The 6,628-nt window shown below is 41.8% G+C and overlaps 2 non-coding genes across 2 annotated transcripts; both read right to left on the minus strand.

Annotated features, from left to right (window-relative positions):
• Nucleotides 1-3,964: 3,964 nt before the first annotated feature.
• On the minus strand, nucleotides 3,965-4,034 carry LOC122727095. The gene has a single exon (XR_006353051.1). It is a non-coding gene; the product is annotated as a small nucleolar RNA SNORD52 (small nucleolar RNA).
• Nucleotides 4,035-4,572: 538 nt separating this feature from the next.
• Nucleotides 4,573-4,635, minus strand: LOC122727104. The gene has a single exon (XR_006353059.1). It is a non-coding gene; the product is annotated as a small nucleolar RNA SNORD48 (small nucleolar RNA).
• Nucleotides 4,636-6,628: the final 1,993 nt, after the last annotated feature.

Here is a 6,628-nt window from a genome sequence, read left to right on the forward strand (position 1 = left end):
GAAATTATACAGAAACAAAAGTGCATCTTTTTAATGCCAGTATTCTAGAGTATTATTGGCTGCAAGTCATAAAACATTACAGTCTGAAGAATTTAAAATGACTACCCCTTTGAGAGCAGGTAAGTAGGTGGTCACAACAAAAGATAGGTAGAAGAATTGAAGTCAATTGGAAATAGGTTGTTCATTTAGATTGCAAGTTAACCACGAACATTCTTTGTGCTTGGCATCTTCCTCATGATACCAAGAGGAAGCAAGAAGGGGCTTCCTTTGAGCTCTCTGAGCATTGACTGAGTTCCTTGGGGCAAACTTCTGGAAGGACATGGATAAGACCTACAGGATGAAGAAAAAGAGGTGAATTGTTATCTGTACAGATGAAGGCAAAACTCACATTGATGAGAACACAGGATCCTTGTGAGCATTTTCGTATGTTTTAATAATTTTCAGATTTGAAGGCCCCAGCATTTATACAGATTCTGATTAGAATCCAACTCTACATTCCACCTGACACCACCCTCCCACTCTTGACTTCTTAAGGCAAAAGTTTATATATAATATTCACTGGCTTAATGAGCCAACACCTGTGACTGGTTTTGTGAATTATGTGTTTGTCCACACATATATATACCGCAGTAATTCAATGGAAAATTAAATGTTTCTACTCAAGTCTTGATTTCTAAAAAGCCATTCCTATTCCCAATTACTTGGGAAATATCTGTTGTATCCCAAGGAAGGAAGGATTTGAGGAATCCTTGATTTGAAGGAAGTATGAGCAGGCCAGTGTTCAAAGCCCTCTACGATTTGACACTACTTTACCCTTTTCTAGCCTTATAACACAATACTCACTTGTGCTAAACAATTTATATTGCTCATACACATTTGGCTTCTTTCCCACCTCCATTCCTTTCCACACTCTGATTCTTATGAATGAAATTCTCATCTCTGCATGCTAAATATTAGCGGACATTTATATAGGGGTTTATGGTTTGCAAAGCACTTTAGACAGTATCTTGATTCTATCCATTTTCCAAATCACAGTTCATATATTACATTTGCCATGAAGCCTTACTTAACCTCTGGGTGATTGTGTGTAAAGCTGTTGTGAGGATCAAGAAATAAGGTACTAAATCTAGTGAACTGTCCACTGTTATATGTCAGCTTACAATTACCTGTGACTTTAGCAAAGGGACTTAACTTTTGGGCCCATTTCCTTAGTTGTAAAATGAAAGGGTTAAGCTAGATAACATCCTTCAGGTCAAAATCCAATTATCCTCATATATACAAATATATGTATATACAGTTAATGTTTTGCTTAATCCAAAACAAGATAGCCCCTCTTGAATCCATTTTCCTAAAATTACTTAATCCCTCCATGACCACTCAAGGCATGGGGAAAGGAGATACTATTTATTCTCAGGGGGATCATTGATTAATCCACCTTGACTGGATTAAAGACCACTAGCTTTGTCCCTTGTGGTGTCACCAACTACCTGCCTCCTGTGTTAAGGAGAAAGGATTGGAAGATTTTTAAGGGTTTCTGTCTAGGATTAATCCATAAGATATTTATTGTTGTGTCCAAATCTTTGGCTCTATCTGGCAAAGATACTGGAGTAATTTGCTATTTCCTTCATCTCATTTAACTGATGAGGAAACCGAGGCAAATAAAGTTAAGTGACTTGCCCAGGGTCACACAGCTAGTGTCTAGTCAGATTTGAACTTATTAAGATAAGTCTTCCTGATTCCAGGCCTGGTACTCTCCACTGCGCCTAGCTGCCCTTCCAAAGGATGTTAGGATACTTTAGTTCCAAAAAAAAAAAAGCAGGGTTGGGGGAAGATCTACTTAAGTGTGGATATGTCTACATACAGGTTATGTGATAATAATCATAGAGGCAGTATGGATTAGTACAAACTAAAGGATTACAGTGTTGGGCCTGGGATCAAATTTCACCTTGATGCCTACTAGTATTTAAATTGTTTAATCACTAAAATATCCCCATCCCCCCAGGAGAAATCACAGCACTTTTATCCCCAGCATCACTACATCTTTATTTCCTTCTGTTCTTCATAATCACTTATATAACTATCAACTAATTAGCCACAGTGCAATTATCGTTTCTAAAATTTATTACAAGGCACTCTGTCTATAGATTCTACTCGGGCCAGGTTCCTCTTAAGATCTGCAGGGGCAGCTAAGTGACGCTGTGAATAAAGCACTGGCCCTGGATTCAGGAGGACCTGAGTTCAAATCCAGCCTCAGGCACTTGATACTGTGTGATGACCCTGGGCAAGTCACTTAACCCTCATTGCCCCACCACAAAAAAAAAAAAAAAAAAGAGCTGCAGCTTCACTGGCCATTTAATATAAAGCCCATTTCTGCAGTTCTGCTCATTTTTAATCATTTATCACTTTTACCAATTTAATGGGTTACCTTGATCTATAGCCAATTAAAGAATTGGTTATAGATCTTTTTCAGGTCCCTGTCTTCACTATTTGAATAAAAATTTTCAATATTTAAGAAACAATGGTTCTTACTAGATTATGGATATCAGACATTTACCATAACGTTTTATTTTCCCACTTTTTATTGTGCAGAAGTATTGAAACCTATGGAATTTTCTAAATTCCTTTATTCAAAAGTGTTCCCATTGTGAGACAACCATTATTTCTATCATCAGTTTGATTTATCTAACTTTCCTTAAAATTTCAATAGGGCTCAGCCTAAATTATAAACTACATCTGTTGTACAGTTCCTTTTTTCAAATCCCCAAATCTGACTAAACAGCAAAATATATGAGGTAGTGATCTTTACCTCTACCTTCCACAGTGCTTCAAATGATCCATTAGCCTTGCTATTTTATGTGTTTGAATAAAAAATCCCCAAGTTGGATTTTTCAAAGACACTCATTACCAGTGAGGCTTGTAAAATGGTTAACACCATTTGTCACTCAATTATTCTCATCTTGATCAATTTCTTTATCTAGAGAAGAACAATGTTGATAATTCAAACTTCTGGTACTGTGAGAAGGCAGGAGCTACACTGGAAAATGACTGGTATAACCCAAAACATCAATAAGTATTAAAAAAACGAAATTAGGAAGCTGGCCGGTCTTATTAAAATTTTTTTAATTTCAAGAATACATGCTTATAAAAGAGGGGTTAAAAAACAACAAAACCCACAAAGAACTTCAAGTGCTTGCCACTCGGATTCGATCCCTGGTCCACATAGAAAAATCCTTGGTTTTCTGTGTATGGAACAGCTGCAACATCATACCACAAGCAAAACTGGACCCTGAAAATCCACAATAGAATCATTTGATTATTTCCAACCTTTTTTCCCCCTCTTTCCCCACGAGCATTACCAATTTCATTTAGTTCTTAGCAAAGTACACAGTGCAGTTAGGTATGACATGCAAACCAGATTCTAAGTGGGAACTGACTAGGGAAAAGAAATTAAGTAGCTAAAAGCCACCTTCAGAACAGAACTCAAGGACCAGTCCAAACAGATCACCCCTGAGCTTAAGTCTTGAAGCACTTGTCCTGCTACATACACTCTTTTACAAACAGGAGACAAACAGAAAAATGAGAAAGACAATGGGAACCTTCAACCCTATTTTTAAAAGTCCCAGAAAATCAATTCTCTTAACAGTGAAGTGTGTGGGAACACAGAAATTTCACAAGAGTTAAAAGTTATTAGTTCTTCCCTACTTGGGGCAGCTAGGTGGCGCAGTGGATAGAGCACCGGCCCTGGATTCAGGAGTACCTGAGTTCAAATCCGGCCTCAGACACTTAATACTTACTAGTTGTGTGACCCTGGGCAAGTCACTTAACCCCAACTGCCTCACTAAAAAAAAAAAAAAAAAGTTCTTCCCTACTTAGTAGACTCCTAAAGAACAGGTAAGAGGGTAAAAGACCCATACATACTGCTCCCCTGACCACCCTACAATCCATGGTCCCAAATTCGCAGGATGGGTCAGAGTGGTTTTCTTGTCTCCAATGAAGGTTTGTCAGAGACTCTAGTCTGAAAACTCATCATTCCCAACTTTTTAGGCACATTTGAGGCAGGCCTATTAGGGTGAAGTATTCTGGGAGCCCAGAAACCGCAGTGTTGTCATTCCAAGATGGAGAAAATGGCACTGGAGAGATGAATCCTGAAAAGGTCCATTTGTAGAGTTTGGAGAAAAAGGCACTGTGGACTCCTTTCAAAATGTAAAGGACATGTATGAAAGGATGCATGGAAGACTCAGAAATTAACTAACGTGCTGCAGAAGGTTGCATACAACACAAGAGGGAGCCAGACTTTGGAAAGGTCTTCCTTGAGAGAAAATGGAAATAGCAAAAAACGTACTGAGATAGGGTAAGGCAGAATCATTTTCAACTTAAAAGAAAAACACGAATGGCTACCACTACGTCTCTACATAGCACTTACCTTTCCTTAAGCAGAATCTGTTGCTTAGAATCCCTACGTATGGATTATGAAGATGGAAACAAGGAAAGAAAAGAAAAAAAGAAAGCAGAGAATTCAGAGAATTACCAAGAAATTTAGAGTCCCATGCCCCCCCAACTCCCAACCAAGAGAGTCAGTGCGCTGCGGTAGTAGCATCAAAGAGATACTCAGATCCACTTTGGAGTCATCATGCCAATCAAGGCTTCACCCCACCCTCACCATGCGACCCACCATTACACCCGGCCACTTACCTACTGGAGCCTTCAGCTACGAGGGTCCGAAGGCCTGGGGGGAAATAAAAAACAAAGCTAAGCCAGAGGAGCAGGGAATTGAGGGGAGAAATGTAACTCTCTTCTGAGGCTGGATCAGTTCCAAATGGTGACGTCACGGAGACATCAGAAACTCTAGTCTGTAAAGGTAGGATCATCCTGTCCAGTTCCCTAGTCTTGTCCGACCCACACCCTGCAATAACGCCGCCCCCCTCGCCCCCAGCGATGCGAGCCTTACCAGCTACCGAGTCCCTTCGGCAGTGCGGGTGGTACATGCGCCCCAGCTACGCGGAGATGGGTGGGACTACATTTGGCCCGGCTCAACCCATGCTCCAGAGGCCGACACCGCCGAAAAGCTCCTCACATTACTCATGCCTTCCCTTCTGAGACAACCCACCGAGCATCAGCCGTCTGCAGAGGGACCGAGCGGCGCCGGAGTCGCGGCTGCCGCCACGCTACACCTGGGGCGCATCGTTAAGGAAAGAGACGACCCCTAAGGAGAAAAGACCTTTCCCTCGGAGAGCCGATTACTTAAAGCCGCCGGCGAGGGGGTGGGGGAAGGGGGGAGGGAAAGGGCCTTGAGAGGTGAGGTTGACCCCAACAATGCCTGATCCAAGCGCCACCCTTTTTCCGGATTCTTCTTTCAGAAAAAGAAAAAGGATAATAGAGAGAAAGTGATAATGGCTTCTCTTTCAACCCTATTTCTTAATTTGAATTGGAAATATGTGGAGGGATTTTTGCTGAGCCACACACAATACAGGCAAATTCGTGAGCTAATCCCAGGAAGAAAAGTCCCCACAGTTCGAGGGAAGCCTGTTGAAGGAGGAAGGGGAGGGGACAACGTCAGGCAGTCCTTCCTCTACCGGAATCCGCCCTTGAGACCTCTAGGCGAGGGCAGTTGGGAAGAGTTTAAAAAAAAACACACACACACAAAAAAAAAAAGGGCGCGAAGCTACCCCAGGGAGACGTTATAACCTTCAGGCGCACGCGCAGTGGTTCCACCGGCCTTGGCATTCAGCGCCCCGCCCCCCATCTCAGCCCATTTTGTTTGTTCCGCTCCATAGCGCCGCCACAGCCTTCTCCCCGCCCCCTCTCCGTGTAGCGAGGCTCTATGTCTATCGTGTCTATGGATCTTTCCTGCTGCCTTTTGGCCTTTTGGAAATAAAATTATGGGGGGGGGGGGTGGGGGGCGATGGGAGAGAACACGATTCAGGTACCTAGGTCATGGTGAGGAGCTCATCAAGTTCAAAGGTTGTTGCGAAAGTGAAAAAATAAAATACTCGCTTAGTAAACTAGGGCACTAGTGTTATTGTGGTGAGAATAACAAGCGTTTTCATAGTACTTTAAGGTTTGCAAAATGTGAAAAGCACATCTTTTAATCCTCATAACAACAAGATAGGTCTTATAAAATTAACCCCCAACAACCTGTGAGGGACTTGCCCAAGGTAATGAAGATAGGAGTCTGAAGTAGCTTTCCATCTCATGTCTTACTGACTCCAACTCTGGACCTCTAATCGTTATGATTACTTAGGTTTGGTAGAGGCTGGAGAATACAAAGATGGAAAGTCAAACGTTTTTGACTTTTTGTGTGTGAGGCAATAAGGGTTAAGTGACTTGCCCAAGGTCACACAGCTAACAAGTGTCTCGTGTTTGAGGTTGGATTTGAACAACTCTGATCCTCCTGAATCCAAGGTTGGTGCTTTATCCACTGCACCACCTAGCTGTCCCCAAACGTTTTTGACTTTTACGTTTACAATCAAATAGGGAATATGACATAATAACTCATATGTAAGCACTCGAAGGCCTACAAAAACGTTTTGCTCAGAAAAACCATGTGAGGAGTATGCCAACAATTAGAATGTTAGGTTGGCTATAAAAGGGTTAAAGTTGTTTAGCCATGTCCAACTCTTCATAACCC

The sequence above is a fragment of the Dromiciops gliroides genome, chromosome 4 (genome assembly GCF_019393635.1).
Source record: "Dromiciops gliroides isolate mDroGli1 chromosome 4, mDroGli1.pri, whole genome shotgun sequence".
NCBI lineage: Eukaryota > Metazoa > Chordata > Mammalia > Microbiotheria > Microbiotheriidae > Dromiciops > Dromiciops gliroides.